Source organism: Carettochelys insculpta, chromosome 3 (assembly GCF_033958435.1).
Source record: "Carettochelys insculpta isolate YL-2023 chromosome 3, ASM3395843v1, whole genome shotgun sequence".
Taxonomy (NCBI): Eukaryota; Metazoa; Chordata; order Testudines; family Carettochelyidae; genus Carettochelys; species Carettochelys insculpta.
The window spans coordinates 61,978,999-61,991,573 of NC_134139.1; positions in this window are offsets into that span (position 1 = coordinate 61,978,999).

Here is a 12,575-nt window from a genome sequence, read left to right on the forward strand (position 1 = left end):
TATATTTCCCAAAATGGTTTGATTTTGTTTTTCTGTATATGCTTTCACAAATCTATTTTTTTCAGACAGACAATCTCAGAAGAAGCAGTTAGACTCCGAAGACTTTGACAAAGTTTTTGCAGCCACTCTTCAACAGTTAAATATGAATTACTGTTTGTCACTACCTTATGGATCACTTATGTGCAGAAAAAAAATGAATTACTATTTTGAATTAATATTCAGTTCTTGAAGAAAAGCTAGCAGTGCTCTGGGCTGTTTCCAAAATTCATTGCCAATGTTCTTGTGTAATTAACTTTGCTTTTTTTTCATTCTTGACTAATTAGTCTAGGTTGAGAGCAGGAGACTGAGAGGCAGGCTATCTATGTTCTATTACTGGCTCTACCATCAATTTATACAACCCATGTAACTCCCCTGTTAGAGTCTCAGCTCTGGAAGACTGATGATCTCGATCCATACACATGATCTTTATGTTTTGCATACGGACAGAGAAGCAGCCAACACACACACACACACACACACACACACACACACACACACACACACACACACACACACACACACACACACACACACACACACACGCGCGCGCTATTACATCCATCAGGAATGACAGAACAGTGTTATTTAGGAAACATTTTTACCATCTATAAGGGCAGTTTTCTTAAGCAATCAAGTAAAGGTCTTAACTTGCAAAGCTCAGAATCTCCTTTTATATTTGTAACATGCCACACATGTATTTTATGGCACTCTAGCAAGAGTTACAATGATCTCAACAACAAAATCTATAAACAAAGAGTGTCATGACACTGGCAATCACCAAAAATAGTATTAGTCTTTGTTACATAGTAAGCCACAAATATAATTTAAAGATACAAAGCAGTCCAGACATATGCAAGAGAAGAAAATACAGTCCAGACACTATTAAGAAAAATATCACACAGGCAAAATCAGAGAATGCACTAGCAGAAATAAAGAAAATTGATGAGCATATATAAAAAGGGGAACACTATGTATTTTCTATATTTTAAAAGCATCAGACACATGCTAGAGGGCAGCACCCACACAGGGCAGCATTTTTGATATATATGGAATATTTTCAAATGTACATATGAGACTCATTTCTGGAAGTCTGAGTGCATTGTTGCACTGAGATTTGTTGGGGAACAATAGGGTATATTTTTTTCTATAACAAAAGCCATTTGGAAGTAATTTTTTAATGTGATTAATAGACTGTTCTAAAAGAACACCTCTTATTTTATCACCTCCCAGTTATTTTGGATGTCTTTTCCTACTCTCGTGCCAGGCACAGAACTCTTAAATTACCAGTTCTGGCCTGAGTGTATGTGGCTCTTTAATGACTTCTTTGTGGCGCCGATGCTGCAACTGAAGAGTTTAAAAAAAACCCCTCCTGATGTTTTTCAATATTTCAGTGAATGTCTAAAAGCCAAACAATGAACAACTCATATCTAAATAAACAATATGTGATCTTGAAATGTTGGATAACTCCCGCTTTAATATGTGCAGTGCATTTTGGGATGTGTGTGTGCACTGTTCTTAAAATAGGGGTTACAAAAAGTACAGTTTGACATTATTTATTATGGGCTGTCTCGTATTTATATGCATTGCAACCCTGGAATTGCCGAGTTTTTTACTGAATTCGAAAAAAAAATAAGTGTCTTTTCTTGCCGACACCTGACCTAGTGTAGCTGCCAACATGAGGACTTGAACCTGGGAGCTCTAGAGCTTAGTGCACAAACCTCAGTAGTTTGAGCTAAAATCCACCTTGCTCATGCTGTAGAGGAGGCTCATTCTGTTTCTCTCCCTGTAACTGGTCTAGGTGCCACTACATGGCACAGTGAACCACACCCAGTAGGTGTATGGGTTACACTAGTTTCCTAACAATAAGCTCTCAAATTCGTATTGATAGATGTGACCCGTGATTTCCAGAGTTGCTGAGCAACCCCATCTTTGAGCCTGACATTAGATATCCAGATGTGAGAATTTTGAATTTGAATATATTTTTTTTAAACAAACAAAAAAAAAAGAGAGTATGACATATATCATGTTAGTGGATGTGCAGATGTATGAGACCCTGATGGTGTGGCTGATGTGGCTAGGCCCTCTGATAGTGTCACTTGTCTAGATATGTGGAGAAAGTTAACAGGGTTTGTTGCAGGGATAGGTTCCTGGGTTAGTGTTTCTGTGGTGTGCTATGTGGCTGCTGGTGTGTATGTTCTTGAGACTGGGTGGCTATCTGTAAGAAAGGAGTGGCCTGTCACCAAAGGCCTATGACAGTAAGGGGTCATGTTCCAGGATAGTCAGTACGTAGCCAGTCAGTGATGCTCTGGAGGGGTTTAAGCTGGGGCCTATAGGTGATCACAAGTGCTGTTCTGTTATTTTCATTGTTGAGCTTATCATGAAGTACGTGATGTCTGGATACTTGCCTCACTCTGTCAATCTGTTTCTTTACTTCCCAGAGTGGGTAATTAAGTTTTAAAAATGCTCAATAAAGATCTTGTAGGTTTTTGTCTGATGGTGGGATTGGTTGGTTGTATGTCAGGCCTCGACTGTAGACAATGGACTGTGTTATTTTTCTTGGATGGAAGCTGGAGGCATGTTGGTAAGAGTAGCAGCTGGTGGGTTTCCAGTACAGAGTGGTATTAATTAGACCATCATTGATTTGTACTATAGTGTCCAGAAATTGGATTTCTTGTGTGAAATGATCCAGGCTGAGGTTGATGGTGGGGTGGAAATTGTTGAAATCCCTGTGGAACTTTTCAAGGGGTCCATATGCTGAAGATATCAATGTAGCATAAGTAGAGGAAGGATGCTAGGGGATTGGAGCTGAGAAAACATTTTATATGTCAGCCATACAAATGTTGGCATATTGTGGAGCCATGCAAGTGCCCATAGCAGTGCTGCAGACTTGAAGGTATAAATTGTCCCCAAATCAGAAGTAGTTGTGGGAGAGGGCAAAGTCTCATAGCTCGGACACCAGAGGTGCTGTGGTAACATCAGGGATGGTGTTCCTGACAGCTTGTAGTCCATTCTCATGTGTACAGGACTAAAGATATTCTGGATCCATGATGAGGAGAATGGGGTTTTCAGGAAGATCACTGATGTACTGTAGTTTCCTCAGGAAGTCAGTGAGACTTGTAGAGAGCCATGAGTGCTGTAGTGTAGGGTCTGAGGAGTGAGTCAACATAGGATAATCCTGCTGCAAGGGTGCCAACACCCAAGATGATAGGATATCAGGTATCTTCAGGTTTACGGATCTTGGGCAGCAGATAGAATACTCCTGGTGGGGGGCTCTGGGTATGTATGTGGATTTGGTCCTGAGCTGAAGCAGGGAGTTTCTTAAGCAGATGGTGTAGTTTCTTTTCATATTCTTCAGTAAGATCAGAGGAAAGGAGCCTGTACAATGTGGCGTTGGTGAGTTGCCTGGAAGCCTCCTGTTCATAGTCTGACCTATTTACGATGACTACAGCATCTACTTTGTCCGTGTCTTCGATTATAATGTCAGAGTTGTTTTCAAGGCTGTGGATAGTTGACTTGTGCATGTTTGCGGAGTGTTCAATGTAGAAGTCCAGAGTGTCCAGTATGACCATTAAAAGGTGTCCACACAGAATACTGCTTGTTATGGTGTTGGTAGGAGGGATCTTGTTGATCTATGTGATGTTCATTGGTGTGTTGGAAGTATTCCTTCAGTGAATATAGCCTTCCAGTTCACCGCAGAACTGTATTGTGTTTATGGGTTGTGGGGTAGAAAGAGAGTCCCTCAGATAAACTGACAAAAAAGAGTCTGTCCTACGTTTGTAGTTGGAAAGATTAACAATGTTGTTTGGTGAGTTCAGGGTACCACAGATGCAGTTCCCTGGAGCATGTAGGAATTTTGATTACCTATTGTACTTTTACTTCTGTGGGGAGGTGAAGTGAGTAAATAGTTTGTTTTGAGTTTATAAAGTCCCATCATGTGGAAGTTTGCTTATGGTGAAAGACCCTACTGAAAATGGTAATTTCATTCTTTAAGACACAGCTCCTACTCCTATTCGTCTACCTCCACGTTATAGCAGGATAAAAGCTAGAGCTGGTCAGAAATTTTTCATTAAAATGATTATGCAATGCTTAATTGTCCTTTGTACCTTTGAAAAATTTCACACAGGGAGCTAAGCACATGTACATATGAGTTACCAATCACATGACAGAAGCAACAGACTTCAGTTGCTTCTGGGTACATTTATCATTAATGAATATCATAAGCTTACTCTTTAGACACTAGGATAATACCTCTCTTCAAAGGTTTCATCAAAATTACCTGCCTGACACACAAAAAGACAGACAACCCAAGAATGCTGCAACTCGCAGAATATTCTTGCTTACCCAGTTCAAACACAGTAATTAACAGAATGAATCAACTTCAACTGCAATAGATCAAAGAAACTTCCCATTAGTTGACTCCAGGAAGAAATAATTTATTCTCTAGTGATCTTTTTCAGTACATTTCTGACCCCAACAGATTGATGGTGATGGAAGAACGGAGGGGGGGAACCACCAACCTGCTTATAATAAATTCTTGTTCTTACTACTGAAATACATGTTATTCCCAAGTATTCGTTGGCCTTCTTTTAGACAAATAACCAGCCCACTAGCCGAACATGCCATGTGTTCAATATATAAGCTAGTAAACCAAAATGAGTGCCTGAAGAAAGACCCTGAGTATAATACCATTCATGTAGAGGAGAACATCTCAAACTTCATTGCACTGTGGACCCACTTCTGACAATAAAATTAACTACACAGCCCCAAGAGAGGGAAGTGAAGGTAACCCAAGCCCCAGGCAGGAGGCGTGCAACCTTAGCCCTGGGTATTGGGGTTTGGGCTTCAGATTTGCTGAGTCCTGGGCCACTGGGCCTTAGTGACTCCATTAAAATGGGGTTGTGACCCATGGTTTGAGAATACCTGATGTAGAGTATTTGACAGTAAGCTCAATGGGGCACAAGGCCAACTATATTTTTGAAATGTCACACACACCCTGCCTCTGTAGAAATAGACATCAAATGGTGTAATATGTACTAGTAGTGAATCAGCAGTGAGATACACACTAATTTATTACTTATGTGTAGTTGCAGATATAAATGTTGCAACACACACATAATGTATAGGTCATAATTTATCTACAGTTCTGTTACTTCCTTACTAATGAGATAACTACTACAGTAGAACCTCAGACTTACAAATCCCAGAGTTACAAATTGATCAGTCAATCCGACGCCTCACTTGGAACCCAAAGTACAGATTCAGGATACAGCAGAGACCAGATAAAACCAACTACAGTACAGTATTGTGTTACATGTCAACAAGTAATAAAAAGGACAGAAAAGCAGCAATTTTATTCTACATAACAAAGTTTCAAAAGCTACATAAAGTCAATGTTCTGCTGTAAACGTTTGAAAGAACAGCCATAAGGTTTTGTTCAGAGTTCTGAACATTTCCTTCAGAGTTGCAAACAACCTACATTCCTGAGATATTTGTAACTCTGAGGTTCCACCCTTGTAGCCTGGTGACCTTGTAGACAAAGGGGGAACTTTGCACTCTACTACAGCTCAAATAAAGCTTAGGGCTGTCACTAAATACAACACAATTCTGAAACAGAACTGCTTCTGCAAATTTCTAACTTAGTGGTGCAAAGGCTCCATAACCATTTGCTGAGGCCCTCTCTATAGACATTCCCAACATCCAAGAAATTGTGATACTATCAGTGATGCTATGTACCTCATCTCCAGATTTTTTAATGCTACCATATTTGTAAAGGGAAGGCAAGCAAAAGCCACACAGGAGCTGTAGAAACAAAGAACCAGATTTTAAAGATGTTTCATAAGATCATAGAATACTAGGACTGGGAGGGACCTCGAGAGGCCATCAAGTCCAGCCCCCTGGCCCAATGGCAGGACCAAGTACTGTCTAAATCATCACTGATAAACAACTATCTAACTGGTTCCTAAATATCTCCAGCGATGGAGATTCCACAACCTCTACTGGCAATTTATTCCACTGTTTGACCACCCTGACAGTTAGGAACTTTTTCCTAATGTCCAACCTAAACCTCCCTTGCTGCAGTTTAAGTTCATTGCCTCTTGTTCCATCTTCAGAGGATAGGTCCCTAGATTTAGGCACCTAACTCCCTTTGATTTCTGTGGGACACAGGCACCTAAATACCCTTAAAATATGGGTTTAGGTAACATTATCCTCTCATTTACTCTACATTAATACAAGCCTATTGATTTTAGTTGTATTGCACCACTGTAACTTAGAGGTTTTGGCCCATTAACTTTTGTGATATCACTTTTATTGGCTCTGTTCTAAGTTAGTACCTATAGTCGTGGGACAGGGAGACAGGACGCACGTCTTTGGTAGAAAAAACAGAAAAGCTGAGCTGGTTATTGTCCCAGATCGTGAATTATGTAGTAATAAAAAGTACCTGCCTAGAGAATTCAGGCAGCATCCTTCCTGGGTGTCTTGTATTGATGCTATACATAACGAACAGTGAGCAGAAGTTGGAAACGCCAAGGAATCTTTACCACACCTAGAAATCAGGACACACCCCAAAACAGAAATGAATGCTTTTATTTTCTAATCTCATTCGCTAAAGAAACTTTCCCAGACAGAGGGCGGCTCCTTTGAAAAAGCTGCATTGGGATCTAGGAGAAAGTGCTTGTGGCTTGTTCATCTTCTTCCATTTGACTCTTTGGCTACATCTTCTTCCATTTGACTCTTTGGCTACGATGTGGCGACATCGAAATAGGCTATTTCGATGAATAACGTCTACACGTCCTCCAGGGCTGGCAACGTCGATGTTCAACATCGACGTTGCGCAGCAGCACATCAAAATAGGCGCTGTGAGGGAACGTCTACATGCCACAGTAGCACACATCGAAATAAGGGTGCCAGGCACAGCTGCAGACAGGGTCACAGGGTGGACTCAACAGCCAGCCGCTCCCTTAAAGGGCCCCTCCCAGACACACTTGCACTAAACAGCACAAGATCCACAGAGCCGACAACAAGTTGCAGACCCTGTGCATGCAGCATGAATCCCCCGCTGCAGCAGCAGCAGCCAGAAGCCCTGGGCTAAGGGCTGCTGCACACGGTGACCATAGAGCCCCACACGGGCTGGAGAGACAGCGTCTCTCAACCCCCCAGCTGATGGCTGCCATTGAGGACCCCACAATTTCGACGTTGCGGGACGCGGATCGTCTACACGGTCCCTACTTCGACGTTGAACGTCGAAGTAGGGCACTATTCCGATCCCCTCATGAGGTTAGCGACTTCGACGTCTCGCCGCCTAACATTGAAGTTAACTTCGAAATAGCGCCCGACGCGTGTAGCCGTGACGGGCGCTATTTCGAAGTTAGTGCCGCTACTTCGAAGTAGCGTGCATGTGTAGACACAGCTTTTATGTGCTCCCTACCCCCAAAAAAACCCACCAACATGGCACTGGATAGACCAAGTAGGCCTACGTGTCCGTTTTGCTGCCATCGCCATATCCCCACAACCATCAGTTTTGAAGTACATGTGCTCTGTGGGACTCGGGGAACCCTAGAGTCAGGCACAGAGGGGATGCACTGTGATTGCAGTGCTTGCTGAATCAACCAGATGCCCTGACTAAGGGTTGCTGAATCTGTCTGTGCTCTCTTTACTATAGTATCTGAGCACCTCACACTCTTTAGCATATGTATCTGTAAAACACTCCTAAGTGGTCTGGAGGTACTATTATCTCCATATGGCACCCAGGAGATGAAGATAACACAGGAAATTTGTGGTGGAACAAGGAATTGAAGTCAGGACTCAAGGGAACATCCTAACTACCCCTAGATACAGCTATTGATTGCAAAACGTCCAAATTATGCCTTTGTGTGTTTGCATGCAGTGCCCATCAAAATCACACTCAGCCTTTGTGCCAAAAAAGTTTTTTTAACCCTTTAAGAGAGTATATCTCTCTTCCCACTGCACACCCAAATCCCCACTTCTTCAACTATCTTTCTTACCACTAATTGTCTCAGTATTAGAAGAATGCACTCACTCCTTCCGCCAACAGGATGTTGGTCTGTGTCTGTGCATGGGTGCATGCTACCTTATCTCTCTTTTGCACCCATGCAGAGATTGGTCAAAATCTGACCCTTGGGATTGTAAAGTGCCAGAGCCCAAAAGACGTGCCACATAAAATGCTACACTTCTTTCATGGTATCCCGACTGCCAATAAAGGTTTCAGATAAATTCACAACCTCATCTAGAACTATAGCATTTCTGTTATGATTCTATTGTTTGCAGCCTAGAAGAGATGGAGAACAAGCACTAGAAGAATTTTTTTTAAATACCTGCTGTTCCTTAGCTTTTTTCTCTCCACTCTCATTTTAACTATGATAATCCTTGAATCACAAGGAAAACTGAGCAATTTTATACCAAGTTATTGTCGTGAAAGTGGATTGCTCTTCAGGATCTTCTGAACTCATCATTGCTCCCAAATTAGTTTAATTTTAATACATTGATACCTCGAGGATGTTTGCTATTCAGGAGGAAACAACTGTATCTTAGTCTGAAGGAAATGAAAGGCCAAAATGTTTACAGCAAATAAGCATCAAAGCTTATGGGCATAAGAAGTTTATTAGCTGAAGAGGTTATTGCTGAGTGAAGCAGTACCCTTGTTATTAAAATAATTAAAATTGTAATTAAATATTCAAATAGTAAATTAATGAAGAAAAACTACCCCGTGGGTTGACAAACTGCACAGATGAAAACAAAAGGAAACCAGACTAAAAGGTTGTTTTCACCCCTTTTATTACCATCTCTTCTCACTCCATTCTTAACTGTCTCTCTTCTCCACATCTCTCTTCCCTTCGTCTCCACCCTTCTCTCCCTACAGGCCAGCAAGGTTACTTTGCCCCACAACATAGGTCTGTTTATACCAGTGGTCCCCAAACTTTTCATCTCATTCCCCTTCTTCTTTTGCTGTGTTTATTCTGCAAATTGTGTTCAGCTACCAGTTTTTCCATTAATAACTACAAGACTTACCCCCCGGCCAGGTTACTGAAATGTTAATAAAGGGAAAGAAGATTCTGTCCTTCTCATGGAGGATCTGTACTATATCTTGTGATCACAGGCTTACTCCCAGGCAGCCAAACTCCTCTCCTCTCTGCTGAGCCTCAGAGACTGGGCTGGACAATGGGGAAGTCAATGAGAGCAAGATGGAAGGACTCTTCTCTCACAAACGCCTACAGTGGAGTGTTTGACTGTTCCACTCGCAGGGCTTGTGACCATCAACAAAGGTTGAAAAAAGACCAGAGCATCCACCTAGAGGTAGATCCCTCTAGCCCACCTTATGTGCAATAGCATGTAGTACAGCCCATGAAGCAAAGTTTGCAAGGGGTACACACTACTCGCATGCCATTCTTAACACCCACCTCCCCTTTCTATAGCAGACATGGATTTTATGGATGGCCCTCAGCAGCTGAAGAAGAGAAGTTAGGATTTCCCGGGTGGGAATGCAAGGTTTCTGTGCTGGAAAAGCACTGAGCTAAAATAACACCTGCAGTTGTACTAGAAAACTTAAACGTTTTTTGCAAAATTCACATGTTCCTCCTTTAATAGGAAGTATGCTTCCTAGTTACAGACCTACTTATCTTTCCAGCTATTGTATTTCCTTCATCAAGGAAACTAATCTTTTTGATTCAGTGAAGTTTTTAGCTCACTTCTGGAGAGAATGAAAAGACATTCTATCAAGCCTCCACCCTCCTTAGTTCTCTACTTACATAAAAGCTCTCAAGAACATTTACACTCTGAAGACGCTAGTCATCCTTGCACACTGAAGAGCTCATAACCAGTCTTCTGCTATTTACCAGTTTCCAGTGAGCTAAAATCTTTGTCACAGCCTCTGCCATGGACTATATGGCTATTTCCATAGCGGCACTGACTGCCTCTAGAGTCAGCCACACAGTTTATGTCTAGATTTCAGGCTTTTGCTGGGACCCTGGAGGTCTGCCACTATGGGAGCCTCCTGCTGACATCCCGGTCATCCTCGTTCCGTGAGGAAGAAGGGATTTGTCTGCAGAGGGTTTGTCTTCATGTAGAGAGGCCAACTGTTGGAAAAGCCTCTCCCGACAGCACTTTTGGCAGGTGATAAATGCATTGCGCAATTTGCACGTCGTTAGCCGACAGACCTCTTCAATCTCGACGTAGCCATAGAGGCTGTCTCAGCCAAGCGAATGTGTCATGCAGATTTTTGAGGAACCTGACAGATCCCAGTGGGCTTCTGAGCACTTAAGCCACAAGTAATGAGAAAATAGAATGCGGCGGCAGCACTCTTTCCAGAACTCTGCTGAACCTATTACACTTAGAGAAGGTTGTTAGCTGAAGTCCTTGTGCAAGCAGGTCTCCGAGGAGGATTTTCTCATTTCCTACATAGGACTTTTTGTGAAGAGTGGGCAGAAGTAAAAGGAGCACTGGCAAAGACAACGGAAATCCAAATAATTACCTTACCTCAACCAAAAGAAAACAGAGCACACATCTAAAGGGAAGTCAATCAAGATTTATCGTTATTTACCATGACTGCAGTCCTGGGAACCCTCAATGACAATGTTCTGTGTTTTATAAATTATGCTACAATCATAAGCCTGATCACACGCTGTGGCTTTAATTTAAATTTAAGCTATGTGGTTTTACCAGTTTGCAAGAGATTTGACCTTTCAGTTGCCTCTCTCAATTATCTAACACCACATTTCAGACAATGATACATTTCTGGTTTGGAATATGATGGAAATGAAAACAGAAAAACGAAACAGCAGGCGTATCTCAACTGGCTAAAGGGCAACAAAGCTGGAGATTCTGTTTCAAAGTGATTACTGTGAAACCCGATACATTCTAAAATGAATAGTTCACTAAACAGCACTTCATCTTTCAGCTGATTGCATTTGTGGAATAAGATTGTTTATGAAGTGTCTGCCAACTTCTAGTACAGCATGACCAATGGTACTTCAAATGGGGAGTAAAGTTTAAAAATCTGAGTAGTCTATGCATATCAGGCAGCCATTCTGGAACTGCATGACGACAAAAGGACTGAAGAATCAGGACCCACATAAATAAAAGTATGCTGGCAACATCAGTGCAGTGTTTAATCTGCTGTAGAAAACTTAAGAGTGTACAATATGGTTCGGTCCATAACATGGTAGTTAGCCAACCTTCTATGAGCCCTATTTTGACATTGTGTTCTAATGTGGTCTTCTATACCTGCATTGAGCCCCATTAACTTCCATGGGACTACAAACAGATGCTCACGTCAGAAGCAGCTTGCATGATCAAGGCCATAGCTTAGAAGCTGAATTCTAGGTAGTACACCCTATTTCTAGTCTAGCTACCTATATCTATAAATATATGCTGAAGTCTACCATCTTCACGGTTTTAGTTCAACACCATTTATGGGTATCAATTCACTTAATAATTAAAATTGGTTTTATCCTCACCATTCTTTATTCATTAGTAATGCATGTCAAAAAGTGAATTACAATAAATTTTGACCAATTAAGCCATAAACACGTAAAGTAAGCTTCTAATGGGGGTTACAGACTTTGAAGTGGATTCTTTTATTGCAATTTAGTTTTAATTTTAATAGTGATTTAGAGAGCAGTTCTGTCTTGTTTGCAAGGAATCCAAGAGTGGAACAATTATCTGAATTTAAGTACTGAAAAATATTAAATCTTAGAGGAGGGGAGGTTGTTTGTTTTGGGAGACTAAGATGGTAGTTTGACTGCATTTTCAAGAAGCATAATTAATTTCTTCAAAAAGTAACTTTAAATATAAAGCCTTGTTGTAATGAAATAAGTCCATAATCTTGAACAGTTTGAATTTTAAGATATACCTTTAGACATTTGCTGACACAAGACATTTTTCCATTCAGAGTATAAAGGTTAACTTACGAAATGTAAGAAACCAAATAATTTCCCTAAATTATTGCTGCATTGCATAGCATCATTTAAATATGTTCACACAGAATTTCCAGCCCTCACTCTCCCTGATCCCACATCCTTACATGTTCTAAGACAGGCAACTTGTGCCTAGCATTGTCTCTCCTTTATACTGGAAACAGGAATGCTGCTTACATACTAAAAAGAAAAGAAACACCTAAGGTGCATCTACAATAGCACTCTATTTCAAAATTAATTTTGAAAGTGGCCTCAATTTTGAAAGAGGCTGCGGAGCGTCTACACACTCAACAGCCTCTTTTGAAATTGTTTTTGGCGAAAATAGGTCCAAATTTTGAAATCGCTCTTCCCATCCGGGATTGGGAACAGCGGCCCCTTTCAAAATAAAATTTGGAAATAGGGCATGTGTAGACACTCTGCAGCCCGCAATTTCGAAATTGCAGGTCCACCATGGCAGCGGCTCCAGGGAGTGTAGGAGACACGCTAGCAAGCCCCAACGGGGCTCTATGGTCCCTGGGTCAGCCCCTTAAAGCCACAAGGCTCTGGAAACCCCGTGCAGGAGGCCGAGAGCGTGCCTAGGGCTCGAGAAGCATGAGCTCAGCCCTA